The sequence below is a fragment of the Charadrius vociferus genome, unplaced genomic scaffold (genome assembly GCF_000708025.1).
Source record: "Charadrius vociferus isolate BGI_N301 unplaced genomic scaffold, ASM70802v2 scaffold637, whole genome shotgun sequence".
Classification (NCBI taxonomy): Eukaryota; Metazoa; Chordata; class Aves; order Charadriiformes; family Charadriidae; genus Charadrius; species Charadrius vociferus.
Window position 1 is genome coordinate 40,473 of NW_009649197.1, and position 10,527 is coordinate 50,999.

General features: G+C 36.3%; 1 protein-coding gene across 1 annotated transcript in view; it reads left to right on the forward strand.

Moving 5' to 3' along the window:
• NRG3 (neuregulin 3) overlaps positions 1–10,527 on the forward strand; it is a 244,431-nt gene that overhangs the window by 23,820 nt on the left and 210,084 nt on the right. The window lies entirely within an intron of this gene.

Here is a 10,527-nt window from a genome sequence, read left to right on the forward strand (position 1 = left end):
GGAATGCATAAAAGTGACTGTGATCAAGTGGGATGGTAAAGGGGTCTTCTCTTAAATTGTCTCCTGCTGCTGCTAGAATTTATGTTTACTTAGGGATTAAGAGGTGCAACCTTTAAAAGAGTAACCATGCTAATCCTGGAACATGATTTTTAGGTACAGAGTTACAGCATTACATGACAGCATGAGCTTGTATAATTTGGGAGAAGGGATGGATTCATGGATCATTGTTCACAACAGGATCAGAGTAATATGACTATGTAGTAGAAAATAAAAACTAAAATCTCAGCCTTTTACTGCTTGAAAATGTTTGCAGACTAACCAGGAAAACTTCCCTAGTGTCTGTAAATGGGCAAAATTCCAGACAAGCTTTTCCAATATTGTTAGCAGCGAAACTCGGCTATTTCCTAAAGGAAAAACCAGCGAGATCTAGTATCCATCAGTTGTTTTTAATAAATCTGTTGACATCTCAATAAAAAAAAAAAAAAATTAATGCTTGAAAAAGAAATGTCCCGTTCCCACCCCCCCTGTAAATAAAAATAAAAAATACAGCATTTATAGACTAATTCCCTTACAAGTTATTTAACTGTTAGGACCCATTCAAATAAGTTTTTCAGTTAGCTAGAAGATAGCATGTACTTTACCATTGTGGTTTTCATATTAATTACTGATAGATACAAGCTTTTCCAAGTCTCTGCACCATCAGAAAATTTGGTAGCTGCAGCCTTTGTGACCTTAACACTTTTTTAGTGTTTTGGGGGGAATAAGGAGATTGACATGTTTTTCTTTAGATTCATCCTTACAGCATAGGTGTTAGTTTGTATTATATTTTTGTTACACAATTGTGGCAATAAATATCTTTATTATCGTCTATATATCTGGGTATGGGAGCCCTGTTCTCTGCTTAATTTATGCTCAGCTGGAATAACAGGGGGCTCTAATAAACAGACTAAAGATTCACAATTATGATTCATGAAATGATTAGGCAGTTTGTGTGTAGCTAATAGGAACTGTGTATTATCCTTAATAGTAATAAAGTACTAGGTTATTATTTTTTCTTAAAAGGTGTACAAGTATAAACATTAAAACATCAATTTTCTTACAAGGAATTTGTTGAAGTTGACGTTATGCTGCATTTCATTGTGATGGAGAGCTCTTGCTGTTCTGTCTAAATCCAGAGGTACATTCCTGGGGTATTTCTTAGACAAATCCATGATATGCATTAAATCTCATTGTTTTGGTTCTTCTTTTCAGAGGTGACTTAATCCTGAACTTTTCAGGAGTAGTTATCTGGTCCTGAAATAGGCTCTATCTTTTAACCTGTAATATTTATTGACCAGGTGACATTTATACTTGCTTCTCTGTCCTGGTTTTTGAATAGAGAGTCAAAGTTCATTTGGAACAGTCATTTTGCCTTTGCTGTTTTGCCTGTCTTGGTGTTTCAACTGCAGTAAATCTGGGACTTTGATTCCCCTGTTGCAGAAGTTTGCGCTTGCCATGGTCTTGATCTCATGGGATTTGCAGGTCAAGAAAACAGTGTCACAGCCTGAGACTTCCATGTACGTTCAACCCATCCTTAGTGTCTCTGTGTGTTTATAATACATTTATAACACCTTCCTTATAAAATACAATATTTTGTATTATTACCTCTCAAACACACAACTCCAATGGCTTTGTAAAGTGGGCTTATTAATTGCATTTGCAATTGATTATGCATTAGACTTTTGTCTAATGGACAAAATTAGATGCAGTTAGCTATTATACTTTTGATAGCCAGGCTGGTGAGCTTTAGTTTAACCCGATAAATCATTACCAAGCAGGTCTTTGTTTTGTGAGTAGCTCGCTGCTGATTAGTAAGGACTGATGCATGTGCAAGTCTAATTGGGGAGCTGTCTGGTTGCTGCAGAGTTGGAATGTGCATGATGCGCTGCAGATTGCTGCAATTATTTTAGTTTTCTCTGATGTTACATTAAGCTGAGCCTGATCAGTGCCTTAAATACTATTTAATCACAGAAGTAGCTAAATAAATAACAAGAAGTGGCTTTTAATGGCTTGCAAAGTCTACATGCATGTGTATCACTGATTTATTTTTTTTTGCCTGCTCTCATACCTCAGACACTAATATTTTGGGAGTTGTTCTTTTAGCCTGTTCCTGTTTATCTGTTCTTTTTCCTTTCTTTGTGTTATAAACCAACCTGTTGAACCTAACAAGGTCAGATGTAAATCTTTATGACCGAGGCCTGCATTGCCTCTTGAATTCAGATTTTATAGATTCTTGATTATAGGTATTATTGTCTTTCACCTCCTGCTGGAATGGAATCCTTTGTGATTGTCATTTTGTTGTTCTAGATATAATCAGGCAAGAAGCACATACTTTATGCATAAATGGATTATGCCCAAAAACAAACACCAAATCAAATTTCTGCTTTTTCCCTTCTCTCTTTCAGGATCTGGTCTTAGAAACAAACAAATGAAAACAGGGAAATGGCTTACTTGTTTCTTCAGGTTGAAAAGTCAGGGTTAATCAACGTAGTAAGAGTTTTTACACAGCCTCTTTGGAGCTTGTAGGGATTTTTGTCTGGTTTTGTTTGTTTGTTTTAATAGAGGGCGGTCTGTGTGAATACCTTTGTTGATCTGTGAATGTATTGCACATCAGTGCTAGTTGGTCCCAGGCCAGACATCCTCAAACTTGCATTCTGTTTTGTCCCACTTGGATGCATGAAGACTTGGTTCAGCTGAAGCACTAGGATGGTAATGTATGGTTTCAAACCACACGTTCACAAGTAGTCAGTATGGCACGTTTCACCTTATGCATGGTATTATGATGCAGTAATTAAGGTGTAATTCTGTAGTCATGGTTAATCAGTTTCCTTAGCTATCATGAATAGTTCTAACTGTAACTACTGAATGTTGGGGTCTGTATAAAATCAACCACGTGAACCGGTATAAACTAATATTTATGAAATACTTGTTTTCTACAGCTGTCGGTACATAACAATTATCATTGAAACTACTCATTATTTGCAGTCTTTTCAAGACAGAATTTTTGGGTTTTATTGTAATTAAACCAAGATAATAAGCCTTTATATTCCCTATGATGAATTATGATGAATTAGGAAACCTATCTTCTCTGCTCACCTATTTCCCTTTTTTTAAAATTTAACATCTTACAAATTATGATGGTATTTTAACTTAGATTTCTTTGCAGATACAAATCTCAAAGTACCGTCCTCAATTTTTGTACAGGTGCACAATTCCATATCAGTGTGCAAAACCCATAGGTTAGATGTCATTTCAGCAGTAGAACACTTATTTTAAATAACAATTGGAACTATGGCACATAAATCTTGACCAAATTCACTAAAGACAGTGACTGAAAGCATGAAGGGAACAATACATAGAACAGAAGACACAAATGAGAGTTTCCTTTGTTCACAGTAGTGTAAATAGTGTCAGTTATTTCCAAACTAGCTTCTGTTTCTGGTGGCGGTGGTTTAGCAGAGGCCATGGTCATAAGTTGAAATGGGACGTTCTGATTTGGTATGGAGGGAAAGTGTGTAAAAATTACTCTGAAGATACTTATGTGTTGAAAGACCTGTCTAGGGAGGATGTGCAACCTCTGTTCTTGAAGGTGTTCAAAACTTGACTGGAGAGAGCTCAGGACAATCTTGTCTGAATTCAATGGTGACCCTGTTTTGAGCAGAGATTGGACTGGGTGACCTTCTGAGCTTCTTTCAAATCTGCATTGTTCTGTGATTCTTTGTGCAGGGCAAAGGACGTCAAAAAAGGAAATTAAGATCCCCTGTTTCATCGTGCAAAACTGTATATCTAGGAAGCCCTAAGAATTTCCTGAAAGGACCAGAAAACTTTGTCTTATGTTCCACTTTCTTTTGTGGAGCAGTTGTGGATTACAGAATCACAGAATTTCAGAGTAGTTGTGCGTGTCCTGTGGCATCTAGTTAATTAAGGATTAACTACCGTTTCTGTAAATGCAGTGATAAACATCAGTAGCCTGAGGTATTTTTACATGATGGGCTTGATAATTCCATACTTTTTGTCTGTGCATGTTGTTATGTAAAAACATTACATATATTAATTATTTAAAATACAGTGAAATATATATATTTTTTAATATGGTATGAAACTGATAAACAGTAAATAGCTGATGAAAACCATCTTGCTTGTGTAAAAGTATTCCATGAACGTGTGTCACGTTCAGGTCTGTATGTAATTGGCATACAGTTTTTCCTGTCGTATTCTAATATCCATCAGCAGTGGGAAATGAGCCTTTACTGGAGGGGATCTTGGGGTTATGTTTTTTCTGTTTATGTCCTGTTTATGTGAATGCTGAATGTAGCCTTGTTCTCAAACAAACTTTTAGTGCTTTGACTTATATGTTCTCTATGGATAGTTTTAAAACAAATTGTTATCACAAGGTAGTGAGCATTCATGAATCTGTTGTAATTAGTTTTTCAGTATATAGCCTTCACTGGGCAGTACAGCAGTTGGTGGAAGTCAGCAGAGCTCTCTTAAATGGTAACTTTGGAAGTTTGCTCCAACTGAGAATGGCATTTGTAATGACAGTGGTGATGTGTGACATAAGACTATATAATAAAATTAAAACAATATACCCACGTATTGCATGCAAAAACATTTCTGTTTTGTAAAGTACATGGGTGAAGCAGCAAAAGGATCTCTTGCGTAGGAGAAAATTTCATCTAATAATTCCATTGCCGTTCTAAAGCAATCTAATTATTCTTTTTTATCACACTTTCTCTGCTAGAGTTCCTTGTGTGAAAAGCAATTCCTGAATTTCCGACTGTGAACACTATAGTGAAGTGAAAACAAACTCCCAGTTTTAGTAATTACTGAGTGTCATAACATGAAGAAAGCATGAAATTAAGTTTCGCACTTGTTTAATTTCTCATTTGTATGTGCCAAAAGTCTTAATCTTACTTTTTTTCTTAAGAGTAAGAAAGATGTTAAAGTAGATATTATGGAAGATTGCTTGTGACATGCAAAGTCTGTGTGTGTGCATGGGCGTATAACACAGCTGCTTTATAAACACAGGGGCTCATGGTAACTCTTGTGACACAATCGGTTCTAGGCAAACACCCTGCAGACAATTCTGTGTATTCAGTCCACTCGTACTATTTACATTCATGCTCTTATTTTAGTAGGTGGTTTTGTCCGAGCCATTTGACAAGGGTGGGCCCTGCAAGCACCCTCTATGCTATTAAAAGGATCATCATTTGATCGTGGTCCTTTGAGTCCAAAATCAATACGTGCTCAGAAGAATCAAAGCCTTGTCAATTATCAGGCTATCAAAGTGTACTTTTGGAAGATTTTTCACGCCAGGTACAATATTTCAGGTTTGTGTTTTTAACAGAATTAGCAACTCAGGTAATTAAGCCTACATTAGATCCAAGTAAATGAGCTCTGAGACTGGAGTTAAAAGCTGGAAGTTTGTCAGCCTAATTGTAACAAATTGTTGATCTGACATACAAGGTTAACAGCAGCTAAAAGCTTAGCAGGAGGAAAAAAACCACTCAATAGGGAAATCCTTTAAAGAAAAGCTTTGCTGGGCTTCAGTATATGAGGGAAACAGGGTACACACTGGAGGACAAAGAGAAATTTTGACTTAATATTTAAGAGCCTTTATAGATTAAAAAAGCCCCAAATGTACAAGATCTAATTAGAACCTAATGATTTGTTGTTGTGGGGAGGTGAAGGGAGGGGAACTGGGCATGGCTTGTTTGAAATGACCTTGCTGTCAGGGTTTCACATAAGCTGTTAAATGTATGCAAAGAACCACCAGGAAATCGATAAAATAAAACATTGCAGTGCTCCAGTATGGAAGCGCAGGACATAGATTACCATTTTAAATTTCAATCAATATACATGCAGATATTCCTGAAGCAGTAAAACATGACCTGCACACAGATGTTTGTTGTCGGACAAAAGTGAATACAACAGCTATCCATAAGGTGAGGATACGTGGAGAGGTGTTTTCAAGAATACCAATACCAAATGCATGGGTTCTTTATGGTTGATACTTATCTGTTCCTGATCAGGAACATATGCTCCCAAAATAAAGAAGCTTTCTTCATATTTTGTCAGCTTTACAAAGTTTTTTGATAGCTGGCTTTAAAATTTAGAGGATGGCATTGGATGTGCTTGTTTTGTTTTGAAGTTTGCAGCTCTGGTCAGCATTTGAAAAAAGTGTCCCGTGTAACCGTGTACAGGTGTCAGAATGATGCTGCCCGGAAGATGCTGAAGAGGGAGTTTGAGTAGCTCAGAGAATTTTACTGGAGGTCACAGTTTTAAAAGTGTTCAAGGCTGGTTGTTGTCAAAAGCTATTAATGATGGTCTCTCATGTCCATTTGAATGAGTTAAGTAGACTATTTCTTTTGAGAGAGTGAACTTGTTACAGTAAAACCTGGTTGCTTTTCAGTTTGAACGTGAAAGTAAGGGAGCTGGAAAATCTGATCCATTGATACCTTTGAAACCCATTTTTGGGACAGTATTGAGTAAGTTTGCCTGAGTTTACAGATAGCCCATAGTTTGAAGTGTTTTAAACACTTGGCTTGTATTGAAAGGCTTCTCTAAATACTCAGTGCATATGTGTTTGGTTTTGACTAGAAATAACTTGATTTCTAAACCACAACTACAGAGACCCGAAACTTTGCAGGATTTCTGCATGCGCTATAAATTAAAACACCATTGTAGAATATTTGCTCATCTCAAATTCCATTTTCAAAATACCCATAGCGGCATAAAAAAAAAAAAAAGAAAATAAGACAAACTTTTTCAACTTGCAGGTGATGACGCTTTGGGGTTAAATAGGACTCGTGGTCCCTATCCAGCTTCTAACTAAAGTCAGGGGAAAAACAACTGATATGAGTAGGACCAGGGTCACCATCAGTGTCGTACGTACTTGGCAGTACTACCATAGGGGGTTCAGTTCAGTGATGGAGTGATTCAGTTCAACGGAGTGATGTAATCAGTTTTCTACTCATGCTCAACCAGTGAGAAAACGTTTGTGGCATGGTTGCAGGACCTCTTTTGGTTTTGTATCATAAGAGGTGATTTCTGCCAAGTTAACACCATATGATAAGCTCAGCATGTAATTTATCTTGGTAATTCTCACTGTCTTCCTTGCAACGAGAAAGCAAGTTATGTCTTTTCTGAGCATGGTATTTGTGAAAATAAAGACCGAATAATTACTGGTGAAAGAAATTCGCAATTTTAAGGAGGAGCTTGCAAACCCTGAAATGCATTTTAGTTGTCTACGTTTGATGTGGATATTGGTAGCAAACTGATAAAAGACACTGGAACAGTTCTTGTGTATTTGCCATGTAGCTTGCAGTTTGTTGTGATAGAAATTGTATATTTTAAAAGGAATAAAATGTTTAATTTTTGTGAAAGAGACTTTTAGAAACTGAATTTGAAATACTGAAGATAATACAAGAGAGAGATCGAGGTGCTGGAGCGAGTGCAGAGGAGGGTAATGAAGCTGGTGAAGGGCCTAGCAAACAAATCATATGAAAAGCGGTTGAAGGAGCTGGGACTGTTTAGTTTGAGGAGGAGGCTGAGGGGAGACCTCATCACTCTCTACAATTATTTGAAAGGACACTGTAGAGAGGTTGGTGCTGGTCTCTTCTCACAGGTAACTAATGACAGAACGAGAGGGAATGGCTTCAAGCTCCAACAGGGTAGATTTAGATTGAACATTAGGAAAGAATTTTTCACAGAAAGAGTGGTCGGGCATTGGAACAGGCTGCCCAGGGAGGTGGTTGAGTCACCGTCCCTGGATGTGTTTAAGAGCCGTTTGGATGTGGTGTTGGGGGATATGGTGTAGGGGAGAACGTTGTAGAGTAGGTTAGATGGTTGGACTCTGATCCCAAGGGTCTCTTCCAACCTAGACAATTCTATGATTCTATGATTTCCTTTCCTGTTATATTTGGTGTCCTTTTAGTTTTGTATCTTTGCAACTTTTAGTGTTTGCACTTAGAAAAATACCAGTAACGTACTATAAAAATCAAGGCACATAAAGTCTGTAATTACATTTTGTAAATTTCTTAAATCTTTGTATGACTAAAGAAAAGATAACATCTTAATAGAATTAGATTCTACATAGACAGATTTATTTGTTTACTTTTAATTTCCAACAGTGAGCTTAGAATTGCTCAAATAAATTCTAGCATATGATGTGGTTTGGTTTGGTTGAGTCATGGTTTGCCATTGGGAAAGATCGCATATCTCCCCTATAGTGCATCCACATACTTACTAAGGAGTACACTTGTGATAATTACCCTTTGTAGCAAATAAGTTTAATGCTTCTAACAAAAAATCTAGAGTAGTAGCAATGTTATAAAGTGGGGTTATTAAATAACTGCCTTAATGCTTACATTTTGTATATTATTTTTTTTTAATGTTTCTATTTATGGCTATTTGTGGTAAAATCTTAAGCTCATGAGAGAATTATTTTGTTACATTCCCCCAACTAGCACTGTAGAAATTAGGTTACACTATGTATTTATTTGCTTCTCAATTAATAAGGGTTTTAGGATTATTTTTCTTTCTTTTCCACCCATTCTAATGTGTACTTACCTGTCATTAGTTGGTAATAAGGATGTAAACTGTAAATGCCACATCATCACAGCTAGTTGTTCACAGACACTTCAAAAAATATGTCCAAAAATTAGACTGACAATCCCAGATACTAAATATTTAGAAATTTAATTTAAAAACTTGTGTATATACCTTGCTTTATCCTTTTATGCTTCGTAGAAGTGTAAACAAAGAAGCAGTAAAAAAAATGGAAAATAACTGTCTAATAATTTTTTTTAGTGTTGAGAATAATTGATTAGGGAGGTGGATTACATTTCAGTATTCAAACTGCTTGTGCTGGAATAGCTATCTTCTTTTTTTCTCCATTATACACTATAGAAAGGGTCAAGGTGTAAATTTGAAGTTAGTTTTGTTTTGTTTTTTACTTCAGCTTGCTGCACTTGGAAAAACATAGCCTCATGACTGAGACATAAATAAGGATCCTAATTCGTTCATTCTAGTCATTAAACAATGGAAAGCGAGGAATACACCTCAGTTGCTGTATTTATATGTATGGAAATAGCTTTCAGGTTTCTGATGTGGGTTTTTTCCCCCATTTTTTCCCCCCGTTGAAAAGTATTCCATCTTTCTTTCTTGAATGGTATTAATGATTGTATTTTGGAAGGTTCAGACTACTCTTTTTGTAATTTTTTTTCCTCTCCCCTTTTTCTCCCAGTCGTCCGTCCCGTCCGCCCCCTTAAATAAATAATTAAAAAAAGAGAAAATTCCTGGGGATATAGTGTGATGTACACTTCATTCCAGGTGGGGAATAGAAAAGCTTATTTTAGCTCTATTTCTTTACTGAGGAGGATCTAGAAATGGGAAGAGACCGCTAACCTCTCTACTGAGGATAGCAGCACTGCCTGAAGAAAATTACCAACAGGGAGGCAGCAGGAAGAGAGCAGAGTCTGGTGGAGCAGGGAGTGTGCTCTCTGTTTGCATGGGTGGGTACTGCAGCAAGAGACCTCCCCAACTGGTAGTTCCCATTCCTAGTTGAAAAGAGGCAAGAAAGATTTATGTTATGTGGGAAATAGCCTTGCTACTTTGGCCTATTTCCAAAGCCATTCTCTATAACAAAAAAAAAAACCAACCACCCTCCAAATATGAACTAAGGAAAAAAATTAAATATTAATTATAAATATTAATTGAGCAGAAAAGTGGTAGTATTGTAATGAAAGTTAGGGTTTGCACATCTGTTGATGCACTCTACTTTAGAGCTACTACAGAAAAAAAGTTGTAAAAACAGGTGGCTAAAAAAAATAGAAAAAACATTAGAAAAAATTAGAAAGGGTCACTAATTATCCAAACTTACGTGTAACGTTGAACGTGCTACTGGCAAATAGTGATTTTACTATCCTTGTGTCCCATATGTGGTACCTTTTACTATCTCACCTTGTCAGATAACTTTTAAGGCTCAATGTGCAAGTAATATACAACCATGTATGTATGATGCCAAGAATTTTCTAAACCCTTTTTTCATTAGTCTTCATAAATAAGGTCATCTGCAGTGAATTGACTGCAATTAACAGATTGAGGGTGGGACAAGAATTCAATCTCCAGTTAAAGAATGCTTCAGTAAGTTAAATGTATTCAGTTGGTTGAGTAAGTGCTTAAACAGCTTTTAATAAAATCTCAGGTCTGTTGAGAATTATCTTTGTGAACTCATGGATATACTGAACTTTAGAAAAGGATGAACTTCATGCTTGCCTTTAAAAAGAGAAAAGAGATGGAAGCGGAAATTACATATCAATTTAGTCAAAATATTGGGAGGCCTGGACCTAATATTTTATAGATAGATATTTACATCCTTTTTTTGTTTTTTATCTCTCAGATTTTATCTTAACGATTGACACAGCAAGTGTTCATACATAACATGAATACTAGTGAAAATACACTTGTAAAACCTCTCGTCAGATG